Source organism: Gavialis gangeticus, unplaced genomic scaffold (genome assembly GCF_001723915.1).
Source record: "Gavialis gangeticus isolate Ggan-Ray unplaced genomic scaffold, GavGan_comp1, whole genome shotgun sequence".
NCBI lineage: Eukaryota > Metazoa > Chordata > Crocodylia > Gavialidae > Gavialis > Gavialis gangeticus.
Window position 1 is genome coordinate 5932363 of NW_017729029.1, and position 8674 is coordinate 5941036.

Consider the following 8674-nt stretch of genomic DNA (forward strand, 5'->3'; position numbering starts at 1 on the left):
CCCCCCCCCCCCTCAGGTGAGATAGCAAGTTAGGGTTTGGTGTCAGACACCGAGTGGGAGGAGCAAGCAGTCAGGTCAGTGGTTTGCACTGACTCTCCTAGGTCACTGGAGACGGGGCTCTGAGCCTTATGCAGTGACCAGGCTGTGGGGTACTCTGGACTCCTTGGGGTACAGAGTCTTACAGAACTTGGAATGTTTTTCCACTGCCATGTGGCTCTGCCTGTGCTGTGAGATCATAAGGTCCCTCTGGAGAGATACTGTATGTGATGGGAGGGAGTGAAGGATTAGTCCCTTAAAAAGGGGCCTTTCTCTGGGCACTGCAGCAGAGTGTAGGAAGCTTTGCATCCTTGTTACTTGAGATTCCAGGACCCTGCCTTGTGCTGCTGCTGCTGCAGTATGAGGCTGGCCCTGGAACTCTTGTCCCTGCACAAGGGGTGGAGCAAGGTTTCTCAAGGGGGGAGATCTGGAGTGGACACTGGCTAATCCAGCAAGGAGCTTGCTGCTCCCACTTCCTTGTTTAGGATCCCTTTGGGATCTCTGTTCCAATCACTCTGAAGTCACTCAAGGGCCATGGCATTGAGTGAACAAGAGTGGCATGGCCCAGTGGAGTATGGGTATGCCAAGCAGGGAAAGAGCTGGCTCTTGAGTAATGTTTCAGGTGGCTGTCAATGATTCTTTGTATAATACTAATTTATACCAAGTGGGAATGCCTTACTCTGTACAACTGTTCCCTGTTGGTAACTGTCTTCTGTGTCTGTAAAGATTGTTCTGTGTAAATACATCTTTATAATAAAGAATTATGATGTCAATAAGCCCTTATTTCTGGAGGTGCAGACAATATTTATTTCCCTCCCTGTGTGGGAAGGGCACATGAATGTGAGAGACCCCTTGCTGGACCTCCCTACCTTGCTTCCCCTTTCCAGACTTACGGCTCCTTACAGACATTAAAAAATACAACAAAAAACCCGGAACTTTTAAACTTGGCACGCTTCTGCACCAAGCATACCACATGCCCAGAAGAGGCAGTGTGGTAGTTGGACCCAGCTCACCCAACATACGTTTAGATCAGACACTTTAGTGGGGCTTGTTTGGCTTTTTTTATCAAACAACTCATTGAATCAGCTATTTGATTAAAAATTCCAAAAAGCACTGCTGAAGTGCCCAATCTATACAAATGCTGCAGAGCTGGGTCCAACTAAGACACTGTTTGCAGTAAAACAAGGGGTTTTTTTGGTTTTTAATGTCTGTAAGCAGACTTTTATGTGCTGGGAAAGCAATAGCTAAACAATGGTAGGTCAGTGCCCTGCCCATTTTGGAGGGGGAATTGTGATCCAATATTAGAGTAAGACCTAGAGAGAGCTGGGCCAGGAAGATACATTCTCTCCCAGAATTTGCTTAGGCTATTGCCAAAGCTGTTAGTAGGTGCAGAAGAAGCATGCAGTCTAGGCCCTCTCTGTATGCAGTGAGTACCAGCTGCAGGTGCTGCACTGTCCTTGCCTGACTTGGTCATGCTGCAGCCCTACAGTACATTGATTGTTTCAACAGGAAGCCCTTTAATTGAATTGGCAGGGTTAGCCTAGAAGCCAATACAGTGCAGCAGATCACGCTCTTTGAACCCAGGCGTGGAACTAGCTCTCTGAAGCCTGATATAATCCGGGGCTCTGGCCTAACTACTGTTTTGTCTTGGTTTCCATCCTGGAGCTGTTTCTAATGGTACAGGAAACCTGAGGGAGAGCTGACACACATGACACAATATGTACAGAGGCACTCAAGTACCTGTGTGTACTAGTCTGGGGAAAAGTAAGAGGAAGGTTTGCAAGGGTTGTTGCCAAAGCTGGGCAAAGTTATGTACAGAACAGGCTATGTAGAAGGGAAAGGCTATGTTCAGAACACTGCATGCCCACCTTTACTGAAAGACACTTCCAGAGGTAGAAGCTCAGAATCTCTGTGTATCTGGGGGAAAAGTGTGCCTCCACTACAGGTTTGTGTGGGTACACATCATACCTAGAAAGCAGCAGGTTTCCTTTTCCCAGACCACAATACCATGCTTATGGGCAGCCCTTCCAATGATTGCCTCTTTAGAGGATTAGTGGAGCCTTGCTGCCCAGAAGCACAGTCTCCAGTACCCCTGCATCTCAGAAAAGAATTGCCTAGCCACCTTGCCTCCAGAAGAGCTCTACCAAGGGAAGTCAGGAGTGCAGTGCAAAATTACATAGAGGGTGAAATAGATGGCCCCAGACCTCGTATAAGGCAGAGGTGTAAGAACAGGCATAGCTACCAACCTTTTTTTACTAGTGGGTGCTTGCAAGCATAAGAGGAAAAAAAACCCCAAAAACCCACCACTGTATTTTTAATTCTGCGCCCATGTTGAACCCCACCCAGGCCCAGAAGAGGCAGCACATTACTTCTACCTGGCTCTGCAGTGTCTGTAAAGATTGGGCACTTTAGTAGGGCTTTTGTCAAATAGCTGATTCAATCGGCTTTAGATGAAAGTGCCAAAAAGCCCAAGTGAGGCACCTGATCTTTACAGATCCTGCAGAGCCAAATTGAAGTCACATTTTGTTTCTTCGGGTAAAGTGCATTTTTTTTAACATCTGCAAGTAGCTCTGGTGGATGTTGAGCACCCACTAATTTTTTTTTGGCTGGCATTCCTGAGCCCCAAAACACCCACAGAGTTGGCACCTATGAGAACACGGAGCTGAGACAGAAAAGGCAAATGGGGACATACCTGGCTTCTTGAAAGGCAATTCTCAGGGCTGCCTGCCTGGCCAGCAAGATGGGAGATGCATGATAGTGGAAGTGGGGGCAGGCACACTGCAAAGGAGTTGGGTCTGAGGAGACTGGCAGGCTTATGGACCTGGGAGTATGGTCAGGCCTATGCAAGTGAGGTAACTACCTTGGCTCAAGTTAAAGGCAGACAGCCCCCAGAAAACACAATGTAACCAACTGATGCAACCTTGTCCCTAGCACAAAAGGATCCAACCTCTCAGAGCCAAGGGGCAGGTGCCTATAGGTATAGAAAAAGAGGGAGGTTTGTGAGTGCAGCTGCCTTCGGCAGAAATGGCTGCCTGACCCCAGCTAAATAGGCTGCATTCAGGTTGGAAAGTACCATGAAGTAGCAGGGGCAAGGCAGTCCCTATTTTAAGGGCCTCTTGCAGAGAAGGCTTCTTCATAGCGTAAGCAGATGCTTATCTATTGTAACTTCTCTCACAAATGTGGCCCTTTCTTCTACAACGTGTGGACTTGTTTTATTGACAGCAGCAGTGGAGCATATGGTGTGAAGTGGGCTCAGGTCTGCTCTGAGAAAGGCAGGGTGGTGGCTGCGATGTTTCCTGCCTGACCTGTGCTGTCCTATAGCTTTCCCATGAGGCTGCTTTAGCCACTGCGGGAACTTCTTGACCTCAGCAGTCAAGTGGTTACATCTTTGGAGAGGTTTTGTCACTGTGGTTTTCTATCAGGGTGCCATTTTATCCAGGCGTTTGCTCACTGTGCCTTCTGTTTGTTACTGCCATCTGCATTTGCTAATGGACCCTGCACTATTCTGCATAAGGCATGTCACAGCCTGGGACTCTCCCTTAACTTAACATTGGGAAAACCAAGGTACTTCATCAGCCTGCCCCACACAAGCTGCCCCTCTTTCCCCCACACATTATCATTGGTGGAGAACCCTTGGAAAATGTTGAGCATTTCCCATACCTTGGCAGTCACCTCTCCTAGTCAGTCAGTCTTGATGTAGAAACTGAACACAGAATTCACTGTTCCAGCATATTGTTTGGAAAGCTGCTTCACTGTGTCTTTTCTGCCTAAGATTTGCAGATGGAAACTAAGATCCTGGTCTACAATGCAGTAGTTATCACAGGGGCGGGCAAAATACAGCCCACGGGCTGGATCCGTCCACCAGGCCATTCTATCCAGCCTGCAGGGGACCTAAAAAGTTTAGAAAATTAATATGCATCTGGTCCTGACTGCCTGTCAAAGATGACAGGAACCAGGGGCAGTAGGACCCTAGGGAAGTCGGCAGGACTCAGGAGAAAGGCTGGTCCAGTCCCAGACCCCAACCTCCTCCCACCCCTGCCCCAGCACCACATGGCCCCAGGCTGCATACCAGGACTGTGGGAGCATGGGGCTGCACCGATACCCTGAGGCCAAGAGCGTGTGTGTATGTAATGTGGGAGGAGGAGAGAGAGAGAGAGTATGTGTGTGTTCATAGGGCGATTTCCACAAGCACAGCCCACCATACACATGCACCCACACTACCATACACACAGCCCCCCACCCCCTCACACACTCCAGCCACCCTCCCCCACACAGAAAAACACACTCAGATGCTCCCTCACCCCACACCCATACCTATCCACAACCTCCCCCCACACACACCCACACCTTCCCCACACTGGCAGCTAAAAATTGTCTAAGGTGCTTGCTGAATGCTCTGTGAAGATTAAACCAGGTGTTTCTTGTTGTTTGTTTATGTATAGAGCTGCATGTTGCTCCTAAGAGTTTAATTAAAGTAAATGATTAGTGAGGTCTTGAAAGTACTGAAGTCTTGTATGTAGTAGCACAGTTAAAATTAACCTTACCAAAAAAATGCAAAAGCTTGTACTCCTATTAGTCAGTCATAAGGAAAGTTTGTAGTGAGTGGCTGTGAGCCCACAGCATAGCTCAAAAGTTATAAATTAGCTAGCACATCCAAAAATTATCAGAAGGAAGATGCAGCATTGTAAGAGAAGCTACTAATTTAGAAATTAGCTGCTAACCTAGATTCAGTAAGCCCAAGGACTGAATACCAGGGTCCTTCCCAGTACCCCTCGGACAGCGCAAATCAAAGATGCCTAACTTCGCTGAGCTTTATAAAAAAACCCAAAAACTCATCGTATATCAAGCAGAGAAAACTGCTGATAAGTTGCTGACGCGAATTGTTATTGTCTGTCATTGCTGTCTTGTTAAATAACATGTAGTTTTGTGTTTGTTAAGTCAATAAACCTTTCTTACCTTTTTACCCCTGACCACTTTCTCAATCCCAAACCCTCCCACTGGTAGCCAGGACATAAATTGGCATAATGACCAGGATTGAGAGGCTCTAGTCCAAAGAGAAAGGTCAGAATGGAGGGAGTTGGGTGGGCCCCGTTGGTGGCTTTGCTTAAAGAAGTGACAGGGACGGAGAATCCTGGCTGGGATAAGGATAGGTTAAGGCTTGCCTGGAGTGACCCAAGAACTGTATCCAATCACTGGGCTAGGTTTGCCACTGCCACCTGGGGTAAACCCAAAAAGGGGTGCCTGTCATGGCTGCTGGCCATGTGCCTGCGGTTAGGGGCTGAAAAAAATGCCCAGCTCTGGGAAAAAGTCACCCAGCTGAGTAAGGAGTAGGAGGATGTGAGGGATTCCAACAGTGTGGCATGTGAGGCTGTGCGAGCTGCCCAGAGTCGCATGGAAACATTAGAACAGAGGGAAGGAAAAATTATGATCATGTGCACGGCCGCTTCCCTCCAGGAGAGGGTGCAGTTAGTGCAGGCTGTGGTGCCCTCTTTCGAGAAGGTGCGACAGTGCTTGTATAGACAGAAACTGGAAGCTGAGCTCTGGGAAGATCATGGGGAGTAGATGGATGAGGGGAAGGAGATTGATGACGAGCCTAACGCCAAACCACCCCCGTATGTCCCCGCCTGGAGGGAAGAGCTCAGCCAAGCATTCCCAGTAGTAGTAACTTGCTCAGGGCCACAAGGGGAAAATCCCTGAACAGAGCTGTGCTCCTTTACCCATGCGGAGCTTCAAGATATACAGAAACAGCATAAGTCCAAGCCAGGAGATTCAGTGATAGACTGGCTAATTTGAATGTAGAGTGAAGGGCCTCCGCAGTATCAGTAAGCTGTGCAGAAGCAACCCAACTAGTCCTGGACCCTGAGCTCCAGTTGAGTCAGTTTGTAGGAGGTAATAAAAATGTTACTTTGTTTTCTGCTGCACTACAGGTAACCGCTGCCAGTTATAGTAATATGAAAGAAGAGCTTAACCCTGCCCCTTGGGCATAGAGGAGGCTGTCTGCTGCTTGTATCAGTTAGCACTAACTGAAATCATTCATGCAGCAGTTTGAACTCGCATGCCAGATGCAGAAGTTGTGACAGCACCGTTTTAGAAGAGGTTTTGCCAACGAGCACCAACAGAGTACACCTCAGCCCTGTTATCTTTAAAGCCAGAGGCGGTGAATCACCCAGTAAGAAAGGCGATCCGTGGATTAGTGCAGCTTCTACTTAATTTGCAGAAGCCAGGGCTTGCCAAGCTGACAAAAACCGCCAAGGCCGTGGTGGTGGCCTCAGTGAAAGACAAACCCCTGACCCCCCAAACTGTTAAGAAAAGCCAGGGAAGGCCAGCCCAAGACACCGCAAGCAAGAATGTGGAAAGACTTGTTAACTGCCAGTTTCAATAAAGTGCAACTCAATAGACTGCCCACCTATGTCCTGCAAGGGCTGTAGACTAAACACTGTAGCAAAGGGGCAAGACCAAAAGCAGAGCCTTCTGCACTGCTGGCAGTGTCACCAGAGGGATTCTCTGCCCTAAGGGCAAAACTGTCAACATTAACCTTATCAAAAAAATGCAAAAGCTTGTACTGCTATTAGTCAGTCATAAGGAAAGTTCATAGTGAGTGCCTGTGAGTCCACAGCGTAACTCAAAAGTTATAAATTAGTTAGCACATCCAAAAATTATCAAAAGGAAAATGCAGTATTGTAAGAAAAGCTACTAATTTAGAAATTAGCTGCTAACCTAGATTCAGTAAGCCTGTAGATCTCAAGAAGTGCAACGACTAAATACCAGGGTCCTTCCCAGTACCCCTCAGACAGCACAGATCGAAGACACCCAACTTCACTGAGCTTTATTAAAAAAAACTTGTTGTACATCAGGCACCAGAGAAAACTGCCGATAAGTTGCTGATGCAAATTGTTATGGTCTGTCATTGCTGCCTTGTTATATTACACGTAGTTGTGTGTTTGTTAAGTCAATATACCCTTCTTACCTTTTTACCCCTGACCAGTTCCGAACCCTCCCACTGGCAGCTAAGAAACCACACCCCACATACCCACACACCTACAACCCCCCACAAACCTATGCCCCACATGCCCCCACCCCCCCACAGCATACAAGAGTAAGGTTTAATTTTAAGCTATTTGCACTAGCTTCAAGATTCTTGCAAAGACCCTGTTTCTCAAAGGACTCCCCACTCTGTCAGAGTCAGAACATCAATGCCTGCAAGAAGCAGTGTAACTGAGGGGGGCATCAGCCCTAGACATCACTTAGTGGGGTAGAAGGGAGCATGCAAAAATAGCCTCTGCACATCTTTTGCTGGCCACACAATAGCTGGCGCTGTCCTGTGTGCCAAAGCTACCTAGGGCAGACAGCTGCCTTGTTATGCATCTGCTGAACCGGCTCTGATTAGCCCTAAACCAGTGGCAACACGTAGGGGGTAGATGCACATGCACCCCGAGAGTGACCGGCTGCTCTTGCCGCTTAGGCAATGGGCGGTGGGGCAGGTAGGAGCATAGGTGCCCCCCTGTGAGCACCAGCTGGGGAGCGGTGCTCCCAGAAGCCACTTCTGGAAGCGGCTGCAGCAATTGGCCACCTTGCGATCAGCCATGTCCTGTCCCCATTCCCCCCATTGGTGAGATTGGCCGTGGGCCCCCCCGATCACTGACTGGTCACCATGGGGGGCGGGGGGGGCAGGCACACCCCTCGCAACTAAGGTGGCACCAGTTGCTTATGCCCCAAACTTAGCTTTTCTCCTCAGCAATTGCAAGTAGCTTGCTTAGGTGGTTCTCTACTTAGGGTTCTTCTCCCTTTCATTATCCAGGGGATCTGGGGGCATAGGTAGGTAGGGCTGTGAATTCCACTGGGCAGCAGAGTGACAAATAGGTGCTGCAGTGCTAAAATTCCTTTGACCGTAGCTGGCAATGTATATTGCCTGAGCTTGATCCCAGGCAAAGTCACAGAATGGCTGATGTTGTATGCAATAACTAACTGATGAAAGGACAGCAGTATAATTAATGTCAATCAACAGCCTCTTCTGGAAAATAGCTCTTGTCAAACAAACCAGTATCACTGTTTCATGAGATGACAAATTGGGTATGCTCTGTTAATGTAATATACTTGGAATTCTAAAAGCCTTTAACCAACTAGTGCATAATATATTAGTTAAAAATATAATGTGCAATATACTTGTTAAAAAACAGGGCTATACCAAATGAATATGGCACATACGATCTATCTAGCTGTTATGTGATAAAAAGTAATTATTCCCAGGGTGTAACCCTTGTTTGTGGTTTTCTAGTTGAGTCTTGTAGAGATTTCTTCTTTTAATTCAGCCTTATCAATGTCAATGAACACAATGGAATACAATAAAAATAATTGCTGGTAAAGGTTACAGATGATGGAAAATTAGGAGAAGGTGTAAATAAGGAGAAAACAACTTAGAGAGAGCTTGATTGCTTGGTGAAGTGCAGTCCTGCAAGCAAACATTTCAGGACAGCTAAATGCATCTTAGGTTGACCACACTCTGTTTGGGGTTTTGCCAGTTATTCTGCGGTGACCACAGTGAAGATGAGGCACTTCAGCTATTCCACAAGGGAAACTAAACTAAATTATACTGCCACCATTGATACTTCTAGGTAAAAAAAAGAACAACTTCCCTCAC